Source organism: Triticum aestivum, chromosome 3B, assembly GCF_018294505.1.
Source record: "Triticum aestivum cultivar Chinese Spring chromosome 3B, IWGSC CS RefSeq v2.1, whole genome shotgun sequence".
NCBI lineage: Eukaryota > Viridiplantae > Streptophyta > Magnoliopsida > Poales > Poaceae > Triticum > Triticum aestivum.
Window position 1 is genome coordinate 77750660 of NC_057801.1, and position 25570 is coordinate 77776229.

A 25570-nucleotide genomic window follows, 5' to 3' on the forward strand; every position below is an offset into this window, starting at 1 on the left:
TCGGATGTTGATCTTATGTATGATGTGATGTTGTATTCATGTGGCATTGTATGCCTCTTGTATGTATCCCCATCTATTATGTAATGTTGATGTAATGATATCCACCTTGCAAAAGCGTTTCCATATGCGGGTCTATCCTTGGTGGGACCTTAGAGTTCCTTTTGGATAGGATCGCATGTTGGGCGTGAGAAGTTGGTATCAGAGCCTCGACCGACCCTAGGAGCCCCCCTTGATTGATCGTGTAGTTTGGTCGTTGTTGAGTCTAGAAGAAAACTATTTTCGGAGTCTAGCTATATCGGAGAGTAGGAATTCTTTTTACTCCTCAGCTCCTTCGTCGCTCTGGTGAGGAATCTTGACGTAGGTGTTTTGAACTACTCCTCTTCCCTTTCAAATTTTTCTTTAGGTTCACGCGGTTAGTTTCATGAGTTGTCCATCCTCTTTTATCCGGTGCATTTCTCGTCAAGTTGACTCGAGCCTCTTCATCTTTGCGTTCAATCCTCAGTTGTTTTCTTTCCCACCCGCCCACCCTTCTTCTTCTCGAAGCCGGAGTCCGTAATCGAGTATGCTTTCTACTCGTGTGAAGTCTTTGCCTTCTTTCCTCAATGATTTCAACCGGTGTTTTCTCTTCAAGATATTCGTTGGTTCCCCTTCCAAGTTTCCTTTGTTTTTCCCGCCCTCCCACACCTTTTTCTTTCCGGAGCCTAAGTCTTTTTCGAGCATCAACTTCATTCGTGCGGAGCCTCATCAGTCTTTCGTTAATTATTTCAACCGGTGAATTCTCGTCTCGTTCGACATTCTTCATCTATTTTTTCTTCTCCGATGGACTCAATGCAAGTTTTTTTTCCGGTGTTGATCGTATTCTTTTCCTCGGCTCAAGTGTTATCCTTGCTCGTGTGCCTCTCGCCAGTTTATCCTTCCGGAGTGTTCAAGACATCTCAGGAGATTCGCCTGTGTTCGAATTAATTCGTGGTTGTCACCTCATTCAAATATTTCAATTGTTCCGGTGCTTCATTTATCTGTGCATCATCCTTTTCAACGGTGTTTTCTCTTCAGTGGGCCCTAACCCACAGGTCTTTTTCCAGGATCTTACCTGACTCTTCTAATTCCCCCGGAGTTATTCTCAAAATCTTTTCAAGTTTGACGTAAGGATGAATTTCATCGGTCAGATGCCTTTTCCAAGATCAATTTCAAATCATTTCATTGTTGGCTCAACCTCTCTGCTTTTTCATTATTCTGGAGTTTCTCAATAATTTTGGTGGTGTTTCTCGTCGTCATTTGAAGATCGAAGAAGAGTTTCCTCTAAATCATGTCCGTTCTTCCGAAGATTCATGGTTCTAGCTTCATGTTATCCTCGCGGATTATTCCATTTGTCAGATATTCTTTTCTTATCCATTCGGAGTTTGTCAGAAGTTGATTTCTGTTTCTTTTCACCGGAGGCCATCTTTCCATAAGAATTCTTCGTCCTCACATTTCAGTTACCGTTAATCAATTATCCCGGTGCTTCGTTCAAGTGTTCTTTAATCAGCTCATGATCTCTTTGTTCTTTTGTATCTAAATCCCCTCTAGCTTATTGGTTCTTCTAATACTTCCCGATGATTCTTTCTCTTTCATCAGTCATTTTCCAAATTCTTACGGTGGTTCATTCAGATTATTTTTCCTTTGTTATCATTTTAATCCATTCGTTCTTTCGAATCCTGCCGGTGGTTCATGAAGACCTTCTCAAGGTAGCGCTATATCTCTTCTCAATCATTTTTCAAGAAGAATAAGTAGTATGCGAAATCCATTGATTGTCATTAATTTAATTTGATGAAGGATAAGCATACAATAAATCTTATTCTCATTTCATCAGAGTGAGTAACCCCTTCCTTCGGAGTTTGTTCTTGTTGAATAAATTCTAGTTCCAAGTGTTTTCATCTTTTCTTTTCCGGAGTTCAATTTCCTCGGCCATCTCGTCGGAACCTCCATCTAAATCATCGCAAGTTTTAATCTTATTCTTTCATCCTTCATTTCTATCTCATCATCCTTTTGTTAACGGAGTTCTTCATGGTGGTTCTTCATGATTTAATTCATTCTTCAAGAGTTCATCAAGTATCATTCCATCCTCTCTAGCTCGTGTTCTAATCCTTCCATTTTCAGCCGGAGTGCTGCCTAATCCTTTCAGTCTTATTCGTTTCTTTTCTCATTCTAACCACTCCGGTTAGAACGAGTGGTTTCATAGTCTATCTGATTCCGTGAGCTTTCAATTCTCGTCATTCTCGTCGTTCCTCTCTTCTTCTCGTGTGCTCTCGATTCTTTGCTTCTTCTCTTGAGTTCTTGCTTCACCTCATCCCTTTTTCCCTTCCGTCTCGGTCCTAAGATCTCGGGACGAGATCTCTTGTTAGTGGAGGAGTGTTGTAACGCCCCGGATTCGATGCGCCAGGTGTCCGCCAGTTTTTCGCCATCGTTGCCATGTCATTTGTTTGCGTGTTGCATTTTGCCATGTCATCATCTGCATTTCATCTGCATGTTTTTCAAAACTTGCATCCGTTCAGGTTCCGCCGGTTCTCTCCGTTGGCTGTTCGGAGTCCAGACACACTCACACGCGCCCGCGGCACCTTCGAATATTAATTTTATAAGAGGCATAAAAATGTTCTCGGAATGGGGTGAAAGTTGGCGTGCGGTCTTATTATAGTGTAGACGGGCCGCCTGCCAAATTTCGTCGCGTTCGGAGTCCGTTTGACTGCCCAACCGTTAAACCTATAACCGCATTATAGTCGGTATATTCGTCGGGTGTTTTCGGTCTCCGAAAACCCGTGCCGGGCTGCTATCTCTTCTCTCCTTATAGCCTAGCCCATCTACACAGCCCACCAACCCCTCTTCTAGTCCCTCTCCGCTTCAGAGCCGTTCGATGGCGACCGTACGCTCCGAAAAGCCCCCAAAACGCCCCCAAACCCTCAAACCCTAGCTGTTTTGCTATTTATAGACCCCCCTCATGCCATTTTTGGCCTTCTCCCACCTTCCTACTTGCTTTCCGCGCCCCAATCATCAGCGCCGCTGCCTCTGCTTCATTTTCCGCACCGGCCAGACCCACCGCCGCCAAGTGGCGCGCCCCCACTGGCCGGCGCCGCCGCAGAAGCCTCTCTCGCCCTCTCCTCGCTCGCCACCTATTCCCCCGCGCTCCCCCTCAGTGCCGCAGGGCCCGTTTGGCCCGAAGCCAGCCCGCCGAGCCCATCTGGGGCCCGGCCGGACCCGCGCGCACCGCCGCCCTCTGCGCATCCCGCTTGCCCGAGCGCCTCCCCGCGCGAGGCCCGTGCCGCCCCTCCACCGGACCTCGCCACCCCGCCTCCGCGCCTTGACCCCGCCGCCGGCGAGTCGCGCTGCTGCCCCGCCAGGACACGCCGCCGCCCTGCCCTCCTTCTCTCCCTCTCCTCTCCCTCTAATCCCTCTCTTCTGCAGGGATCCGTCGCCGCCGCCATGGATGACCACCGCCGGCGTGGAGCTCTCCGTCGACCTCGCCTTCACGGGATCCACCGGACCCGTGCCTCCCCGATCTCCCCTCGTCGACCCCACCTCACCGGAGTGCCGCGTCGCCATGGCTGGTCTCCTCGGCCTCCCTGTTCGTCTGCTCCTCTGTCCACGTCGGACATGTCCGGAGGAGCCCGGACATGTCCGTCTAGCCAAACCCCCATCGACGTCTAAATTTGCCCTAAGTCCCTGTTTTCTAACATTATCATGCCATGTTCATCGCATCGTATCTCTGCATCTGTAGCTCCGTTTTGTGCGTGTAGTATGTCAAATTGTTCGTCTCAACGAGTACATCATTTCGTTCCATTGCATCATATTCATTTGAGCTCATATTTATGCCCGAAATGCTGTTGGAAGAGTGCTAAGTGATGTTAATCTGCTGAAACTGTTATAACTTGCTCATTTGTCATTTTTGTCATGATTGATGTGTGCATCCTATGAGGTTGATGTCTACATGTGTTTTGATCTATGCCATGCCATCTTTCCAGAGGTGATATCCATGTATTTTTATGATTTGTGTGCTGAGTGCATCGAGCTTGCTAAGTAGGGTACTTGCTTTTGCTGATTTTAGTCCCTGTTCTGCTGTTATTTTGATGCCATGTAAACTTGATGCTACAGAGAGATCCATGCATATTTTGAGATACTTCAGTAAGGGTGTTTTGAACATGTGGTTATGCTCTATCCATTCATGCCCTTTGTTGCAATTATGGAGTAGTCTAGCATGTCATTTTGGTGCTCTACTTTTGCTTCAAAATGTTTCCTGGCAGATTGTTTACATGTTATTCAATTTGGCCAAGCTTGCTATAGTTGATCCTTGCATGTTATGGACTTGTTCTTGACTTGGTTTGTTTAATAAACATGCCTTCTTGATGATGCTATGCTTATATTGTCATGCAATGACTTGTGGTGAGTGATTCAAGCTTGTTAAGTAGGGTTCATGATGTTGCTGTTTTGCTAGGCTGAATCTGTTATTTCGTGATGCTATATAAACATGTTGCTACTAGTCATTCTATGCATAATCTGGAGATGTTCTATAAATATGTTTTGATCTACATGTCATGTTATATCCATCCATGCCCTTGGTTGAATTTATAGCTTGCTGTAGCTTATTGTTTTCATGCTCCAAAGTTGCTAAATAATGTTGCTGTCAGCCTGTTAACGTTAAGTTCACTTGTTCCCATGTGTTTTGTTAGTGATCCATGCACCCTATGAACTTGTTATTGCCATGCTTAACTTCAAAAACATGCCTTTTTACTGTTGGGTGCCTTGCCATGCCATGTATTTCTCTGTAGTGAGTTGCACAAGCTCATCTACATGCCTTCATAATTCTGTTTCTGCCATGTATGAATCGGTCATATAACTTGCTATGGTTACATGGATGCCATCATTTCTTCTGATCCTCTTTAGCTTATGGTTAGTAAGGGACTTTTGTTCTATGCAATTATTAGATTAATGCCATGCCTTTGTTTGCCATGTTAAGTTCCTATAACATGTTGTTTGATAGCTCTAAACATTGCAACCTGATGTTATTTTCTGCAAAGTCTGAACTGTTATTATTTGCAATCTTACCATGTGTGTTTGAGCATGTTCTAGTGATTTCTGGAGATAGCTCAGTGTTCATGTTTTGTTATGCTTTACCATTACATCATGCCCATGCCTTTTGTTATTATGTTGAGGTCCTGTAGCATGTTGTTTTGATGCGTGCAATATGCCTAGTTGCTGTTATGGACAGATTGTTACTATGACTTGTATAGTGTGTGTGTGTTGAACCGTTGCTCCGTTTTGAGTGTGCTCAATATGAAACTTGCTTGATTTTGCATGTAGTTCCATATAACCATGTTGCATCCTTGTTTTGAGGTGTTTGCTTGATGTTTGGGTGCATTTTACATCAATGCCATGTTTAACATGTTTTGCTCATATCTTCTAGGCCGTAGCTCCGAACTAAATGAACTTTATATGTAACTTGACTAGAATCTCGTGTAGATCATCTTGGTGCATCTTAACTTGCTGTTTAACAACTCGAACATAAGGTTTATTCAGATCTGGGCCAAGTTTGAAATTTGCATATGAGGACTTATCGGAGTTGTTATATGTTGTTCCCGGCCTCATTTAAACTTGCTTTGATGTGTTGTTCTTGTTTGCATCATCTCTTGCCATGAGTAGCTTCATATAGCCTTGTCATGCATCATACTTGTTTGTGCATCATGTCTTGTTCTTGTGTGGTGTGTTTACTATGTTGTGTGCTTCTTCTCGATAGTTCCCGTTTCGTTGCGATCGTGAGGATTCTTTCGTCTTCGCTTGGTTCGTCTTCGTGGCTTCATCTTCTTCATGGACTCGTTCTTCTTCCTAGCAGGATTTCAGGCAAGATGACCGCTACCCTAGATCTCACTACTATCATTGCTATGCTAGTTGTTTCGTTCTATCGCTATGCTGCGCTACCTATCACCTATTTATCGAGCCTCCCATATTGCCATGAACCTCTAACCTTTGACACCTTTCCTATGCAAACCGTTGTTTGGCTATGTTACCGCTTTTGCTCAGCCCCTCTTATAGCGTTGCTAGTTGCAGGTGAAGTTGAAGATTTCTCCATGGTGGACAGGATTATGTTGGGATATCACAATATCTCTTATATTATTAATGCATCTATATATTTGGTAAAGGGTGGAAGGCTCGGCCTTTTGCCTGGTGTTTTGTTCCACTCTTGCTGCCCTAGTTTTCGTCATACCGGTGTTATGTTCCTGGATTTTGCGTTCCTTACGCGGTCGGGTGATTTATGGGACCCCCTTGACAGTTCGCTTTGAATAAAACTCCTCCAGCAAGGCCCAACCTTGGTTTTACCATTTGCCTCACCACCACCTACCCTTTCCCTTGGGTCGGCCAACCCAAGGGTCATCTTTATTTTAGCCCCCCCGGGCCAGTGCTTGTCTAAGTGTTGGTCCGAACTAGAGCACCGTGCGGGGCCATCCCTTGGCAACTTGGGTTACGTCGGTTCCTGTACGCTTCGCTCATCCGATGTTGCCCTGAGAACGAGATATGTGCAGCTCCTATCGGGATTGTCGGCGCATCGGGCGGCTTTGCTGGTCTTGTTTTACCATTGTCGAAATGTCTTGTAAACCGGGATTCCGAGTCTGATCGGGTCTTCTTGGGAGAAGGAATATCCTTCGTTGATCGCGAGAGCTTATCATGGGCTAAGTTGGGACACCCCTGCAGGGTTTAATCTTTCGAAAGCCGTGCCTGCGGATATTGGCAGATGGGAATTTGTTAATGTCCAGTTGTAGCTAACTTGACACCAGATCCGAATTAAAACGCATCAACCGCGTGTGTAGCCGTGATGGTCTCTTCTCGGCGGAGTCTGGGGAGTGAACACGGTTTCTGTGTTATGATTGATGTAAGTAGGTGTTCAGGATCACCTCTTGATCATTACTAGTTGACGACCGTTCCGCTTGCTCTCTTCTCGCTCTTATTTGCGTATGTTAGCCACCATATCATGCTTAGTCGCTGCTGCAACCTCACCACTTTACCCCTTCCTTTCCTATTAAGCTTTGCTAGTCTTGATACCCATGGTAATGGGATTGCTGAGTCCTCGTGGCTCACAGATTCCTACAACAACAGTTGCAGGTAAAGGTTATGCGATGATCATGACGCGAGAGCGATGCTTGCTTGCGTTGAGTTCTTCTTCTGCTTCTTCGATCAGGGGATAGGTTCCAGGTCGGCAGCCTGGGCTAGCAGGGTGGATGTCGTTTGAGTTTCTGTTGGTGCTTCATCCGTAGTCGGATGTTGATCTTATGTATGATGTGATGTTGTATTCATGTGGCATTGTATGCCTCTTGTATGTATCCCCATCTATTATGTAATGTTCATGTAATGATATCCACCTTGCAAAAGCGTTTCCATATGCGGGTCTATCCTTGGTGGGACCTTAGAGTTCATTTTGGATAGGGTCGCATGTTGGGCGTGAGAAGTTGGTATCAGAGCCTCGACCGACCCTAGGAGCCCCCCTTGATTGATCGTGTAGTTTGGCCATTGTTGAGTCTAGAAGAAAACTGTTTTTGGAGTCTAGCTATATCGGAGAGTAGGAATTCTTTTTACTCCTCAGCTCCTTCGTCGCTCTGGTGAGGAATCTTGACGTAGGTGTTTTGAACTACTCATCTTCCCTTTCAAATTTTTCTTTAGGTTCACGCGGTTAGTTTCATGAGTTGTCCATCCTCTTTTATCCGGTGCATTTCTCGTCAAGTTGACTCGAGCCTCTTCATCTTTGCGTTCAATCCTCAGTTGTTTTCTTTCCCACCCGCCCACCCTTCTTCTTCTCGAAGCCGGAGTCCGTAATCGAGTATGCTTTCTACTCGTGTGAAGTCTTTGCCTTCTTTCCTCAATGATTTCAACCGGTGTTTTCTCTTCAAGATATTCGTTGGTTCCCCTTCCAAGTTTCCTTTGTTTTTCCCGCCCTCCCACACCTTTTTCTTTCCGGAGCCTAAGTCTTTTTCGAGCATCAACTTCATTCGTGCGGAGCCTCTTCAGTCTTTCGTTAATTATTTCAACCGGTGAATTCTCGTCTCGTTCGACATTCTTCATCTATTTTTTCTTCTCCGATGGACTCAATGCAAGTTTTTTTTCGGTGTTGATCGTATTCTTTTCCTCGGCTCAAGTGTTATCCTTGCTCGTGTGCCTCTCGCCAGTTTATCCTTCCGGAGTGTTCAAGACATCTCAGGAGATTCGCCTGTGTTCGAATTAATTCGTGGTTGTCACCTCATTCAAATATTTCAATTGTTCCGGTGCTTCATTTATCTGTTCATCATCCTTTTCAATGGTGTTTTCTCTTCAGTGGGCCCTAACCCACAGGTCTTTTCCAGGATCTTACCTGACTCTTCTAATTCCCCCGGAGTTATTCTCAAAATCTTTTCAAGTTTGACGTAAGGATGAATTTCATCGGTCAGATGCCTTTTCCAAGATCAATTTCAAATCATTTCATTGTTGGCTCAACCTCTCTGCTTTTTCATTATTCCGGAGTTTCTCAATAATTTTGGTGCTGTTTCTCGTCGTCATTTGAAGATCGAAGAAGAGTTTCCTCTAAATCATGTCCATTCTTCCGAAGATTCATGGTTCTAGCTTCATGTTATCCTCGCGGATTATTCCATTTGTCAGATATTCTTTTCTTATCCATCCGGAGTTTGTCAGAAGTTGATTTCTGTTTCTTTTCACCGGAGGCCATCTTTCCATAAGAATTCTTCATCCTCACATTTCAGTTACCGTTAATCAATTATCCCGGTGCTTCGTTCAAGTGTTCTTTAATCAGCTCATGATCTCTTTGTTCTTTTGTATCTAAATCCCCTCTAGCTTATTGGTTCTTCTAATACTTCCCGATGATTCTTTCTCTTTCATCAGTCATTTTCCAAATTCTTACGGTGGTTCATTCAGATTATTTTTCCTTTGTTATCATTTTAATCCATTCATTCTTTCGAATCCTAACGGTGGTTCATGAAGACCTTCTCAAGGTGGCGCTATATCTCTTCTCAATCATTTTTCAAGAAGAATAAGTAGTATGCGAAATCCATTGATTGTCATTAATTTAATTTGATGAAGGATAAGCATACAATAAATCTTATTCTTATTTCATCAGAGTGAGTAATCCCTTCCTTCGGAGTTTGTTCTTGTTGAATAAATTCTAGTTCCAAGTGTTTTCATCTTTTCTTTTCCGGAGTTCAATTTCCTCGGCCATCTCGTCGGAACCTCCATCTAAATCATCGCAAGTTTTAATCTTATTCTTTCATCCTTCATTTCTATCTCATCATCCTTTTGTTAACGGAGTTCTTCATGGTGGTTCTTCATGATTTAATTCATTCTTCAAGAGTTCATCAAGTATCATTCCATCCTCTCTAGCTCGTGTTCTAATCCTTCCATTTTCAGCCGGAGTGCTGCCTAATCCTTTCAGTCTTATTCGTTCCTTTTCTCATTCTAACCACTCCGGGATCGCGAAAACCCAAGGGAAAAAGGCTTAGGTGGCAAATGGTAAAACCAAGGTTGGGCCTTGCTGGAGGAGTTTTATTCAAAGCGAACTGTCAAGGGGGTCCCATAAATCACCCAACCGCATAAGGAACGCAAAATCAAGGAACATAACACCGGTATAACGGAAACTAGGGCGGCAAGAGTGGAACAAATCACCAGGCATAAGGCCGAGCCTTCCACCCTTTACCAAATATATAAGGTGCTTTAGTTAAACAGGAGATATTGTGATATCCCAAAATATCCATGTTCCGCCCAGGAACAAACTTCATCTTCACCTGCAACTAGCAACGCTATAAGAGGCGCTGAGCAAAAGCGGTGACATGGCCAATCAACGGTTTGCTAGGACAGGATGGTTAGAGGTTTGACATGGCAATAGGGAGGCATGATAAACAAAGGCGGGTAGAGCTAACATAGCGAAAGAGCGAGCAGCTAGCAAAGCAAAGATAGAAGTGATATCGAAGGTATGGTCATCTTGCCTGCAAAGTTCTCAGAGTTGTCGAAGGCTTGATCCTCGTAAATGTTCTCAACAGGTTCCTCATTCACGTACTCGTCTCCCGGCTCTACCCAAAGCAAGAACACAAGCAAAGGAACCACAATAAATCACGGTGCAATGCACAAGCAACATGATGCAAAACATGACATGATATGCGAGATGTGATATGCAATGCATATGCGTGCTCCAAAAGGGAAATGATGAACAAGGCATCAACTTGGCAAACCAAGTATGTCGCTGGAAATATGAGATGATTTCGATCGAAACCGATATGAAGATCACCGGAAACGGATGCACGGTTTGCAAATGGCAAGCAAAACAATAAGGGCACAAATCTGCGATTAACAGCACGATGCTACTTAGCATGCAACAAGAAACTATGCTACAGCACCCCAACATACAAACAAAGCATATGGTAGTGATCTACAGGAGGTGCTTAACAAAATAGGAACACTGAGCTACGGCTAAATCACATAATAACAGGTCCAAACAAGCATGGTGAAAGTGCAAAAAATATCAGACTGGACATGGCATAAACAGCATCAGGAAGCAATGTTCAGAGCAAGTTATCAACAAGCTACAGGAACTTATAATGGCAAAACAAGACATGGCATGAATCTACTCAAAGCATAGATCAAAAGTTCCTTACTAACCATAAGAAAAAAAGGATCAGAAGAAATGATGGCATGCATGTAAACATAGTAAGTTTCGGTAACAGATTCAGCAAACAAAGCATGGCATTGACAGATTTACGAAGGCACCTTCGTGAGCTCGATGCACTCACTACAGAGCATCTCATGATAAACTAAGCATACATCCATCAAGAAGACATGGCATAGAAGCTATACATGGCAAGAACAACATCATAGCATACACGGATCAACTACAACAACCTCGTAAAAATTGAATATCATGTAAACAATCTGCCAGGAAACATTTTCTAGCAAAAGTAGAGCACGAAAATGGCATGCTAGACTACTCCATAATTCCAAACAAGGGCATGAATGGATAGAGCATAACCATATGTTCAAAACACCCTTACTGAAGTATCCCTAAATATGCATGGATCTCTCTGTAGCAACATGTTTACATGGCATCACAATAACAGCAGAACAGGGACCAAAATCAGCAATAACACGAAGCCTAGTTTGCATGCTTGTGCTAGTCACCACATTGATCACAAAAATACATGGCATACACCCCTGTAAAGCTGGCATGGCAGAGATCAAAACATATGTAGGGCTCAAGTTCATAAGATGCACACATTAATCATGGCAAAAATGACAAAAGTGCAAGTTCTGTTACGAAACAGAAACTAACATCACATAGCCCTCTTCCAACAGCAGTTCGGGCATCAAGATGAGCTCAAATGTAAATGATGCAATGGAATGAAATGATGTACTCTTCGAGAGGAACAATTTGGTATACTACATGCCTAAAACGGGGCCACGGGTGCAAAGATGTTATGCCATGAAGATGCAACAAAATATGACAGGAAAATGACTTAGACGATTTCGGGGGTCGGGGAAAGTCAACCTAGCGTTGGATCTGAGATCCGGAGGGTTTCGCCGGAGTTCCTGTACGCCGGAGGTGAGGGAGGAGGCCGGGGCACCGTGGGAGAGGCGGAGGCTCGCCGGGGCGCGGTCGCCGGCGGGGTTGAGGGAGAGGCGGCGGTGCTCGGCGTCGAGGGGCGGCGGCGGGCGCCGGGCGAGCGCGGCGGCGGGGCAGGAGCAGGCGGCGGCGGCGAGCACACGGGCCGGGCGGCGAGGCGCGGGCCGGGAGGACTGGCGGCGGCGAGCGCGCGGCGGCGGCAGGCGCGCGGCAGCGGCTGCAGCGGGCGCGCGGGCGAGCAGGCGCGCCACGGCGGCGAGCGCGCGGGCCGTGCGGGCCTCGCGCGGGCCTGGCGGGCCGGCGGCGCGGCCACGTGGCAGGCTCCGATTCGCCCGGGGCGCGGCGGCGGACGCGTCCGGCTCCGTTCGGACGTGTCCGGCGGCGCGGAGAGGAGCGGGGCTAGGGTTAGGGTGGTTTTGACCCGGGATTTCGGGGGAGAGGGTGTTTTTATAGGTAGAAGGAGCTAGGAAGCTCCAAATGAGGTGCGGTTTTCGCCCACACGATCGTGATCCGACGACGGAGAGCATGGAAATGACTTAGATGGGTTATTGGGCTGTTTTGGAGGGGTGTTGGGCTGCAACTTAAAAGAGGCCTTTGCGGATATGCGGATAACCGTTGGAGTACCAAATAAACTCCAAATGACCCGAAACTTGACATGTGGTCTACCGATGCTATACCAGGGCCAGTTGGCAAGGCTCGGTCCATTCCGAGAATGTTCAACACCCGCACACGAAAAGAGACAAGAGGGGTGCGCCGGTACATGTGGGAGTGTCGGATTGCGAAACGGACAACGGGGAAAATGCTCGGATGCATGAGACAAACACGAATGCAAAATGAAATGGACATGATGACATGATATGAGATGCATGACATGAACAAAATGCAAAAAGAAAAATAAACCCAACCACGGAGGGAATATCATAGCACGTAGCCGAAAATGGCAAGAGTTGGAGTTACAAAGATGGAAAGTTACATCCGGGGTGTTACATGGAAGGGCGGAGCGGGGGGAACGAGAGGGAGGGAAGGCGGAGCGCAGGGGGGAGGAGAACTCGGATCTGGCCCTCGCGGTAGCGAGGCCCGCCAGAACCGGCCGGGATCAGGCGGGGGAGCTGGCGGCGGCGGCGAGGGTTACGGGGTAGAGGGGGAGCCTGTTGTAGTTTTCTACTAGCCATACCCACGCGGCGGCACGCCGCGCCCCACCAATACGTTATGTATTGATACATTACCCTTGAGAAACATCTTTTTTTTTCTAACGTGGTAGTAGTGTCTGCTTATAGATGATAGTTTATGTTATTCTATATTTTATATATAGAGATATTTCTCTATTGATGTAGTGTCTTTGTTTATGTCTTAGACGATTCAGAAGGGGTTGGTTGGATGTATGGCATCGCACCTCCTGCTAATGCTGCGCCTGACCATGGTGCCATGCTCCTTGGACTAAACAATTCAAATGGGTAAATTTTTTGTTAAGAAAATCTGCAAATTTCTAAAATTTGCCACTGAAATCGTGCAAAACAATCTTGGCCACTATAATCTGCCAAACTGTTCACTTATGCTGTTCATTTCAGTTAGAAGCAAATTTCTGAAAATAAAAACTTCGCTAGTTGTATATCTTTTAAAGCATGAGCATTAATAATAATACCGTGTTCATTCAAAATATTCAAATAAAAATTTGATAATAAAACATTGCAAAACAGAAGGAATTTTCCAAGGAAAACTCATTGTCAATAAGACAAACAAAATATAGAACAATCATGAGATCTGAAGTCATAAAAGTAGCAAAGGCAAAAACAAGGAATATGTAGAGAATAGAAAATTTTACTGGGTGGTACTCGTTGATCCATGTTGAAAATGAAGACATGGGACCTTCGAGCTTCATGAAGAAATTGCAGATCATAAGATTGTGGATCAGTGAGCACTAACCATGAGTTCTTGTATAAAAAGGGCACTATCCCTGTAGCAAAAACAACTCAAACAAAGATCATATCAAAAGGGGAGGAGGACATCTTCTGAACGATGCAGCAAATGGAGAGGAGGATATTGAGGAGGTGCCCATGCCCGAATAAGCACTACTGCATATAAAAACAATAGCATCTAATATACTTTTTGCATACCATTTCATAACAGTCAAATCTCCAAACCAATATAATTTAGAGTATAATTTTCAAATTTACTATGGAATTTCAAAGAACATGTGACAATCTGGAAACCAAAATCTGCATTATGACTCGTATATATCGCTTCTGGCTTCACACAGTGTCTTATTTCACAAAAAGGTGTCTTCTGAAATACAATAAAATGACTTCACCATGCACACGAAATGAACATAAAAATATATAAAAAATGACTTCACTTGAACTTGCATCCCAATCAGAGAAGACATGAGTATCACACCTGATGTGAACATGTCCTCTACACATACAACCAAAAATATTGTTTGCACATACAATAATCAGGTGATTTCTGTTAATAATTATGTGAATTATTATTTTGTTACCGTGAATAGAAATAATATACAATATTTTATCTTATGCAGAATTGCCGGAGACCAGTACAAGCCTCGTGTTAAAATGAGAGATTATATCCATACATTGCACACATGTATATATATATATATAGATGCATGGCATATGTGTGAACATATACGTGCATGTGTACTACCATGGTGCAACCGAACACATCCATCATGCACCATGCATGCTATGGGGGCCCAAGCCCATGTGGTACAGAAATATAGTGCATGCGTACACACAAGTCCACGTACGAGGGAATCAAAGGAGGTGGGCCTCCGTATGTCTACGTCGGCACGCCGGCCAGGATTTGCAAGCCAGGAGACATCGGCGACACGTTCCTTTAATAAATAGACATCATCAACTTAGGGTTTAGACTCGGGTTTTATTGTATTGTCTAGCTTTCGCTACAATTCGCATCTACGAGACGTGTAGGACTACCGCCTTGTCAGATCCATAGTGGAACCCCAATTTTTCATCTAGTTCGTGTACACAATTTATCATCTGCAATTTCAGTTGCAATTCACCTTTGTTCTTGCTGGTTCTTCGGTTGCTTGCAGGAACTCGAACCTGGTTGTTTAGGTTGATCGTGCCTACGGCAAGGTCAATATATAACCATTGGAGATTGGTTTAGCGATTGTTGAGGCGCATCGTCGGGTACGGTATAGCCGGGTCGTCAAGGTCAAAATCCACCAAATCGATATTTATCCCCTCTCTCATCGAAAGATAGGGCCGACGTCACATCAAGTGGTATCAGTTTTCAGGTTAATCGGTGAGAAATTTACAGTTTTCATAGTTTAATTTATTTCTATGTCCTATAAACCCACGAAAAAGCCAAAAAATATAGATTAGTTCATCCATTACACTTACCTTTTTAGCCTTTAGCAATTTCAGCATCTAGTATTTGCGTAGTTGAATTTTTTTGTTGCATTCATCCTAGTATTAGTGCTGGTTTAGATTAGTTTGAAAAAAAATTGTCTACTAGATCGCACTTTATTTTGTCCACCATATTTTCTGCCGCCTGCTCGTTCCTGATCGGACAAAAAAAAAAGAACCAAGATTCGATCTTCTTCTGTTCGTATCTGCAAGACAATCTGTTTTCTGGACGTATTTATTTCCTTCCTGCGATTATCTTTGCACACTCCACCACAAAGATTGACACATATCCATCCGAGAGTCTTGCAGGTTTTACAGTACCTGAGACAGCGTCTCACGCTTTCGGGAGATCCCAAACGTCAGCCATCGGTGTCTGTCCCTCCGCGCCGCTCATTACACGCAGACGCGAGACACCAGACATCTAGCAGTCTGTGTCTGCCCCCACGTGCTATACAGATATAGTACACATCCAGCATCCCATCCATCCTGCATGCAACCACAATCACCGTGAGTAATTGTGCACTAGTACTAGCTATCTATCGTGGCAACTTGTCCAATAGTTCTGCCTCTTTCTTTTCTTGTCACATAAATTGTGTCCGTAACTTTTAATAGCAATCGGTCTGCAAAAAAAAGAGAGAGAGAAAAGAAAAAGGAAAAAGTGAAAAAAAACAGAGATAAAAAAGAAAAAAAAAGTGAAAAAATCACAGAAACAAAAGCAAAAAAAAGGAGGAAAAAAAAGGTTTTGCAAAGTTCTGGCCGGTTCACATCTTTTGAAATATCTCTTGTTGTTCAGAACTGTTGCTTTGTGCATATACGTGATAACTGTTGCACATCTTCTGCTCTTCGTCGCCATACGCTACCTTTATACCTCACTTATATCTAGCTATTTAGAGCTATTATATTTTTCATCGGTTTCCACTCACTTGTTTCAGTATCTGGGCTTAGATTGTTTTATCTCTTACTAGTCGACTGCCAGCACTAGTTAGGAGTTTGAGCAATTATTCAGCTTGCATTACTTTTTGCTTAATTGTGCCACATATTGTGAGTTGAGGAAACCTTCACCAAGCTCCACTTCCTATATTGTATCTTGTTCGGTCCCTTGGTAATCGCTATATCAATCTTTTGATAACTTTTGACATCGCCAACGGCCAACAACCACTGCAACACGGTAAGAACTGGTAAGAGCTTGGTAATTGCTCGAGAGTTGAGAGACATTTTCCATCGCCTCACCGTAGTACCATAGGAACATTATACTTGTGATTTTGTTTTTGTGTGGTACTAACCATGGCAGATTCTAGAACGGTCAACAGTCGGGTTGCGTCTATTGTGGGAGATGCTTTGCCACATTTTGATACAGATCACTTTTACCCACTACAGAAGGTACAACGACCGTCACATGATCTACATCATGGAAGAAACACACATCATCAGGTTATCTCTTTGCCAAATTTCGAGGGTAAATATGACCCTGATTCATATATTGATTGGGAAATTGAGGTAGAAGAAATATTTGGTAGCCATGATTTTTCTGAGCATAAGAAAATAAATGATGTCACTAAAAGTTTTTCGGTTTTGCTTTAGTTTGGTGGAGAAATTATTGCAAAGAAAATATTTATAATAGACCCACTACTTGGAAAGGTTTTAAACTTCTTATGCGAAACCGTTTTGTTCCTTCATATCATGCTAGTGCTTTGCTTAGAAAATTGCAAAGTTTAGCACAAGAAAATAACACTGTTCCAGAATATTATGATAATTTGTGTAATACTTTATTACGTTTTGGATTAGAAGAATGTGAAGAAGATTTTTTTAGCAGATTTTGGAAAGGTTTAAATCATGATATACAAGACATACTAATGCATGAAGAATTATATTCCGTCAACCATTTGTTTTGTCTTGCTTGTAAAGCTGAACAGAAAATAAGAAAACATGTATGCATGATGAACAAGCGTGCAGTGGAATTCCCATCACAAAAGGTTACTGCTCCCGTAACACCACCAACTATGATTACGACACTTGGAGCTTACTGTGCATCACCACTGTCCGTACTTACTTCATATGAGCCAGAACTACAAGGTAATAATACTGGTAATGATTTTCTTACTACACACAAAAATGATGAATGGCTTATTGGTTTAGATACACCATGTGTTGAGACAAGTGGAACTGCCAAAGATTTGATCATAACACCTATTTTAGATCACATGAAATTTGTTAAACATGCTGAAGTGTTAGCTAAAATTTCTCATGCCAATTATTTGTATTCTATTTTGATGGATCCACCTATGCCTTTGTCACATGCGAGAAATGAAATAGCTGAAATCACATGTTTGAGTTATATGAAAAGTGTTATTTTTAACTTGATTGGTGAAGATCGTGTAGACCATGAATTTTTCATGCATAGCATTTGCATCACGTGTGATGATATTGCTAGCTTCAAAGAGAATATTAATATGCCAATGCTTGATCATTATAATATGACATCCAACATCATTGTTGATTACATCTCGAATAGCATGTTGCATAATTACTTATCTGCACATGCTAAAGATAAGGATATATGCATCACTTATGTTTGCAAACTGGGTTGCAATATTTGTTTGAGAAATAAAACTCCTCTACTTTTGAGCTACCATGGGCATTGTTTTCCTGAAACATTGAATGTACAACAGCGGAGAGGGGTTAAAACAGATGATATATACATATACAACGCATACACTTTGTCTGTTTGCTAGTCAATTTTCAGATTAAGCAACGCCGAGGAAGGCTTTGTTTTCAAGAAAGGGAGGATGATGTGAACATGTCCTCTACAGATACAACGGAAAAAATTGTTTGCACATACAATAATCGGATGATTTCTGTTAATAATTATGTGAATTATTATTTTGTTATCGTGAATAAAAATACTTACAATTTTTTATCTTATGCAGAATTGCCGGAGACCAGTACAAGCCTCGTGTTAAAATGAGAGATTATATCCATACATTGCACACACACATGTGTGTGTGTCTATATATATATATATATATATATATATATATATATATATATATATATATATATATATATATATATATATATATATATATATATAGATGCATGGCATATGTGTGAACATATACGTGCATGTGTACTACCATGGTGCAACCGAACACATCCATCATGCACCATGCATGCTATGGAGGCCCAAGCCCATGTGGTACAGAAATATAGTGCATGCGTACACACAAGTCCACTTACGAGGGAATCAAAGGAGGTGGGCCTCCGTATGTTGTCTACGTCGGCACGCCGGCCAGGATTTGCAAGCCAGGAGACATCGGGCGACACGTTCCTTTAATAAATAGACATCATCAACTTAGGGTTTAGACTCGGATTTTATTGTATTGTCTAGCTTTCGCTACAATTCGCATCTACGAGACGTGTAGAACTACCGCCTTGTCAGATCCACAGTGAAACCTTAATTTTACATCTAGTTCGTGTACACAATTTATCATCCGCAATTTCAGTTGCAATTCACCTTTGTTCTTGCTGGTTCTTCGGTTGCTTGCAGGAACTCGAACCTCGTTGTTCAGGTTGATCGTGCCTACGGCAAGGTCAATAACCATCGGAGATTGGTTTAGCGATTGTCGAGGCATATCGTCGGGTACAGTATAGCCGGGTCGTCAAGGTCAAAATCCACCAAATCGATATTTATCCCCTCTCTCATCGAATGATCGGGCCGCTGTCACATCAACACCAACCTCCAATCCACATCTAAAAAATGTATCTAAATCCACAATAGTATTTCGCCTACTATGATCTAGAAACAACCTTGGCTTATCTAATCTGAAAATAGTGAAACCGCCTCTGGGGAGCAAGCAGTCCCTTGCACCTTAACTATCTTCTTTACTTTTTCTGCTAAAACCTTCTGTTTTTAGTTGATCATTAACAGGTGGAATATTAAGCATCTTCTTCGCTTTTTGTCTACTAACTTGAACAGTTTCTAGCTGATCATTAACTGATGTGAAGATGTTTAGTTCTTGTGTACATATTAACAAACAGATAGCGCCACCGCGTTCAACCTGAACTTCCGGATAACGGCTGCTACGAGTTTACGACCGTCTTCGTCTGGACGTAGGCCATCTCCTTCCCGAAGCATGCATGCGGCCTTGCGTGGCACACCGGGTACCGCGCCACAAACTTGCCGCCGTTACCGAGCGAGTGCTCCGGGCTGATATTCTCCATCCGCTTGTACGCCGAATAATTGGCAACCCTCCCATTGAAAGTAACCGACGGGCACAGGCACATCGCCTCGATGATAGCGGCGTGCAGGTACTGCATACTTTACACGTTGCCGTTCGGCGAACGCGAGACGTCGTAGTGGACACGCTGATCGCGCCGCTGGTTCGCGGTGATGATCCAGAAGAACCATGTCAGGGCCAAGGTCGTCGTATACTCACCGACCAGAATGAAGCTGACAACCACATCCCGCGGGAACCGGCGCTTTGCCTCCGGCATGGGGAACACGGCGGGGAGCTTGGTGCGGCCATCATCCTCGCCCATGCCCGCCATGAACCGTGAGAGCAAGCCTGGGCCCCCCTCGACGGGGTTGTTTCTCTGGCTCACCTCCTTGGCTTCGATGAAGTTGTCGACGGATGGTTTGGCCGGTGTACATTGGGAAAGAAACGGGAAAGAGGAGGAAGAGGAAAGGAGAGCCGTGTGCGAGGTTGTCTCACTTGGTCGTAAACGGGAACAAAGCTTACTCCTATTTATACACGCATGATTCGTCTAGAAAGTAAACACATGCAGTGATCGAGAAACTACAGATTAAGCGGCAACTTGGTAAAGCACACACGTAATACCATGATGTGTCGATGCCAACAATTACCAACCCATGCACGCATTAAAAAAGAAAAGAAAATGAAATCGCCTAGCTTAAGCGGCCGGAAAGAATCCTAGAAGATACTCCCTCCGTCCGGGTGTATAAGTCATTTGCGTAGTTCTAGGTCATCGATTTGAGGAATTAAATATGTGTTATATGCCATGAAAAGTATATCACTAGATTTCCACGCGGATGTAGTTTCTAAATATATATTTTTTGTCACATATAATACATATTTAGATAGTTAAATTATCGACCTAGAACTACGCGAATGACTTATACACCGGGACGGAGGTAGTACATGCATGTGGTCATGACATCCCTCGAAAACTGCGCCTTTCATGCACACATCAACAGCAAAAGCAAAACAACCAATCCCTGCTGCCCGACAGACAGTTGGTTGATAAAAAACAAACCAAATGTAGAAGCGGCAAAGCAAACAGCGGCAGAAGCAGCACCGCTGTCCCTGAAAATAGGACGGCAGCACCGAGACAAACGACGCCGATTAGCCCAATGGAAACTCAAGAAACACCGTTCGGCAGATAAACTCCTGTGCTATGAATTCACACATCGTTGCTGGCCCACACACCGCATAAAACGCTAGAGGAACCAAACAAGTACGCACACACGTTCAAAAAAATTTGAATACAAACTTAGAGTCACCACGGGTTTGCACACGGCCACATCCTAAGTTATTACATGTGCCATGAACCGGTTAAATGTAATGTCATTTTCAACCAAGTGGCAAAACATAGAAGCAAACAAGAAAAATAAGCACACCACCCTGCCCCACATTGAATGAAAAAATGCTAAACCAACCAAACTGAACGCCACACCAGTTCAAAAAATTTGAAACAAAACCCTGAATCCACAAAGCAGTTCTACACCACCAGGTACCAAACTAATAGCACGTGTCACATGCATAATTCACCATAGGTCTTTTTCACTCAAGTGCTAAACCTCACGGCAAAAACCTTGCCTGGAATAGATGCTTGGGTATTCTACATGTTTCTCGATCATCCAATTTTCGAGGTCACCTATGTGCTAAGAGAGCATGCTCGTTGATGGTGACAGGGAGTTTACTAGATTCTGTCCCTTCCTTCCTTCCTAAGCTAGCATCCTGATGGCTGACTGTACTAGGTCTGCGTTTGTTGAATAAAGATTTCCAATATTCCATGAAAAAATTGATTAGAGATTGATCTGATCCCTTTCCATATATTTATTATTGTGTTACTCACATAAGATTAACATGATGATTAGAGATTAATTTGCGACCGTGGTCAATTCTTTCCATAAATTTGTTATATAGTGTTACCAATTATAAGCAAGATTGCCTGATGATGATTAGAGGTTGATTTCCGGCTGATTATTTCCTTCCATAAATCTATTATTGTATTATACCAAATATACATAAGATTGGTCTGATTTGGCAGTGTACGTAAGAACTGTTTAAATATACTAGTGGAAGGATGCGGCAAATTAATCGGGGGGGGGGGGGGGGGGGGGTCATACGTGGGGAGGACGAACGAAGAAGTGATGGAAATAAAATTTTGACGGGCACAGCGTACGCCTGGAAAGCCGGTCGTACGTGGGAGAACGAACAAATAAGCTGAAACTTATATAAAATTTATTACTATAAGTTTACATTTAGATTGGGATCACTACCAAATGTTTTCCTCTTTCCCGCAATTTTTTTTTCTTCTTTCTTATGTTTTCCTCTTTCCCACAAAAAGAAAATTTCTTCTTTCTTATGAATTCAGACCTTCTTTTCGTAATAACAGAGAGTTGATACCTTCCTTGTTTATCTAATAATCCTAAGCCAGAAAAGTAATTAGTTATTGTTGCACTCCCCCGGTAGATGGAAGTTGGGCCTAGACTTATCGGTACAATAGTCGTAGGTCATGTACTTGCTCTTGGCGTTCTTGTACGCCGCCTCCTGCGCGGGGGTCAGGCTCCGGATCGCGTTTCACGACAGGCTCAGTGAGCCACAGGGCGCGCCTCCGGTGGCGGGGCAGCCATAGACGTCAAAACCCTGTAACACGGCGGTGAACGGCGCACGGTTATAGTCGACCCTGTATTTGCCATTGTCCGTCGCCCAGTCGGAGCCGTCCCAGAGGCTCCCCCGGATCTTCATCGGCCTCACCAGGAACTGGCCGGGCATGAGGTTCTTGAGCACCCGTATGGGCGTGTCGTCGACGAACATCCTGCGATCAATCAAGGTGCACATGATATATATACAGATATATGCATTGATCCGCAAGAGCAGATTTGAGGAGTAGCTAGGGGATGATTGATGGAGTTACACGAGCTGGTAGGGGTTCCAGAGTATCTTGTAGTCATGGAAATCGGCACCCGGGTCGAACCAAAGGTCGAACTTCTGCTCCCTCTCGCCTTTGCCGTTCAGAAAGATGTTGGTCTGGAGAGCGACCGGCTTTCCCTCCACGTTGCCCAAGAACTCGAAATCCACCTCGTCGTGGTCACCGTACTCGGGCTCCGACGTGAGCTACAAGATACGTATAGTACATCTCAGTTCTAGTTTTCATCAAACGGAATGAAATGGCTATACAAAATGTCGCAACACTCACATAGAAGGCCGTTACAACCCCTGCAGTGTACCCGGCGGGTATCTTGATCCTCATTTGGATCCACCCTGAACCGTACGCCACCTTGGAACTAAATCCAGCCCCTGCATCCAACGCAAACAAACAAATTTTGGGTCAAATTCAATCAAATTGCATCAACTTTTCCATACATCGCAATTTAATTTTGGGTCAAATTCAATCGAACTGCATGAACTTTTCCGTACATCGCAATTTATTTTTGGGCCACTTAATTTAGTCTACTTAAAACAACATGATTAGCATAATCTCCTGATTGTCAATGCGTAGGAGAAAAAGATGATACTTACCGGAGCTCCTATCCAAGACGAGGCGAACTGATGTCCCCTGATTAACTAGGTGATTAGCATCTGTACCCCCTACCGCCACGAAGTTGTCGTTGAACACCGCCGCAGGCGCTGCCGGGCTAAGCACCAAAGAGAGGAGGGGGAGGATGAGGAGAAGAAGCCATGGCTGCAAACTGGAAGCCATTGTTAGCTGCACTGGACAACAGATCGATCTACCTACGTGCGTGCTTCCTGCTTAACCAGGTTCTGAGCTCCTTCTCACAATGCTTCACTCACGCCATGACCCTTATATAAGGGTAGATGTGCCACCGTCACGCCATGGATGCATATTTGTACGCTATTTTGAAATTATTAATCGACTAAAAATGGTAGTAAATAAATACTCGGCAAAAATGCAAATTACCGGGCATTTAAAACGGTTAATTGCCACACACTAGAAAGTAATAGACGTATCTTATAGGATCCTTTTTTGCTAAAATTAGCATATTCTCGAACATTGCATTTTTGGCACGCAATAAATTAATGATATGCATTTTTTGATAGTTTCACAATTATTTTGCATGCACTTGTAAATTCCCAATAAGATTTCTTTGTTATATTTGGCATATTATCATTGATTTATTATGAATTGCTGCCTATAATTTTAATATCTGGACCATCCCTCTTAATTGCTCTTGTATGAAGTTGGAATTGAATTATAAAGAGGTAATATCATCGGTAATCATAGAACTTGTGCTTAATGTTCAGTTTGGTGCTAGAACTTTCAAAATCTGAAATTGCAGTCACTTAACTTGACTCAAGCGTGCACATACGGTCCAAAAGATATGTTGCGGGTGTATCCATACGTATGGGCCCACCTATCAATGACTGATGGCGCTCAGCCAACGCATATTTGCACAAAACACGCTTGTTTTTTTTATTCGCTGAAAAGACCGAGCGCCATAACGCATTTTTTCACTAAACCTCCTTGTATTACTTATTTGCAGAAAAACTAACCACCGTACACTGAGAAAATTAACGCCAAAAAGGACGTCATGTCTCGAAAACACGCCATGTTCAGCCATTCAGCCATTACAGCCACTCCACCCCATGCTGAGCTCGTGTCTACCAAGGATAACAAATTTAGATGTATGAACAGTAATGCATGTCAAGCTTAAATGGGCTGCAGATACTGCAGCCCAGTTTGCACGCGCCATTTTCAAAAAAATTATTTGCAAACGTAAGTAAAAAAGTTATGTCCAAATTGAGTGTTATAAATAATATACATATTGACAATGATTAGTAAATTTAAACTTGTGTATTATATAAAAAATATTAAGGAAAACGTAAGTAATTTTTTAATGATATTAGTAAAACGTAAGTAATAAAATTGTGTTCACATACTTGTGTGTTCAAAAATAGTGTAAATACAAAGATCATTAGTAAATAAATTTTTTTAAATATAAACCTCTGTATTATATAAAACATAATTAGTTAATATGTACATTGAAAATGCTTATGAAATAAATATAGTTAATGAATCCACACAAAATTATACACTCATGGTTTATATATAAATTATAGAAAATTATGAATACAAACATTTACTAAATTTTTATGAATATTAACGTCTGCATAATGTTTACGCAAGGCTTTTATTGAAGAAATTATATAATTTAAATTTTAGATACGATTGAGTATTCATATAAACAATTTAAATTTTTGTTTTTGAATATTTTTAGTTATAAAAAAATTTCTATAATTCATAAATATTATTTTAAATATATGAGTATTTTAAAATAATACATGAACAATTTTTAAAGTAGGTTATTTCGTTTGCATGTAAATATGTATAACATGAATATTTAAAGGTTATTTTTACGTAATTCTTACAAAAATAAATAGATGCAAACTGGGCTTTCAACTCCACGAGCGTGTTTGTTCTAGTAGATTAAGACTATATTTTTCTTGACATGAGATTAACACTCGTTATTCCTTTTTGTAATCTAAAAAAAAGTTATCCCTTTTAAAGTTGCATACAGGTGGATGTGGTAGTGGGCAGGTCTGTACTCGCGTGTTGTCTTGGGTTGGAGACCTGACGGCCTCAATACATTTAAACTTGTTATCTTTCATATATAAGAGAACCTGATGGGTGGATTGGCTTGGCTGACTAGCATGACAAATGCAGCCATGCAGGTTGTGTGTTTGATATTTGGCGTCCCGTTTTTAGGCGTTAATTTTTGCAGGTTGTGTGTTTGATACTTGGCATCCCGTTCTTTAGGCGCTGCAAATGAAAAAATGCGAGCATGCTTAGTGCAAAAAAGCGTCGCGGTGGTCCTTTTTTCTGAGAATAAAAAAATATAAGGGTGTTTTGTGCAAAGACGCGTCGAGTAGCATCATCAGTCCCTGACAGGTGGGCCCATATGTACGGATACGCCTGAAATGTATTTTATGACCATATGTGCACGCTTGAGTCAAGTTATGTGACTGCAACTCCGTATTTTTAAAGTTCTAGCACCAAACTGAACATTAAGCGCAAGTTCTAGGACTTTCATGTTTTCGTTGAAGTTGAGGCCGGCTAGCTGACCTAGCTTGGAGATTGTTCCATTCGAGTAGTTTGGGGCCAATTAGCACGGTCCTGAAGTGAATGTTCAATGGCCGGAGGTGTGACACCTAGCAATATTGTATGCTTGTAATTTTTTCAAACACCTCTCTAGGCACCTTGCAGTGTACATGGCCTTAGTTGTGTGACACCCAACCATACATTCTCCTATAACTGGGTTTTGGGCCTTTTGGTATACAACTATTTACCCCAAATGTACCACCTTTTT

The 25570-nt window shown here is 42.9% G+C and overlaps 1 non-coding gene and 1 pseudogene across 1 annotated transcript; one reads left to right on the top strand and one right to left on the bottom strand.

Annotated features, from left to right (window-relative positions):
- Positions 1-18834: 18834 nt before the first annotated feature.
- Positions 18835-18936, top strand: LOC123073174 (small nucleolar RNA snoR99). Its single transcript, XR_006435627.1, has one exon. It is a non-coding gene; the product is annotated as a small nucleolar RNA snoR99 (small nucleolar RNA).
- A 2750-nt stretch (positions 18937-21686) lies between these two features.
- On the bottom strand, positions 21687-22944 carry LOC123064859 (putative xyloglucan endotransglucosylase/hydrolase protein 1; annotated as a pseudogene).
- Between the last annotated feature and the right edge of the window lie 2626 nt (positions 22945-25570).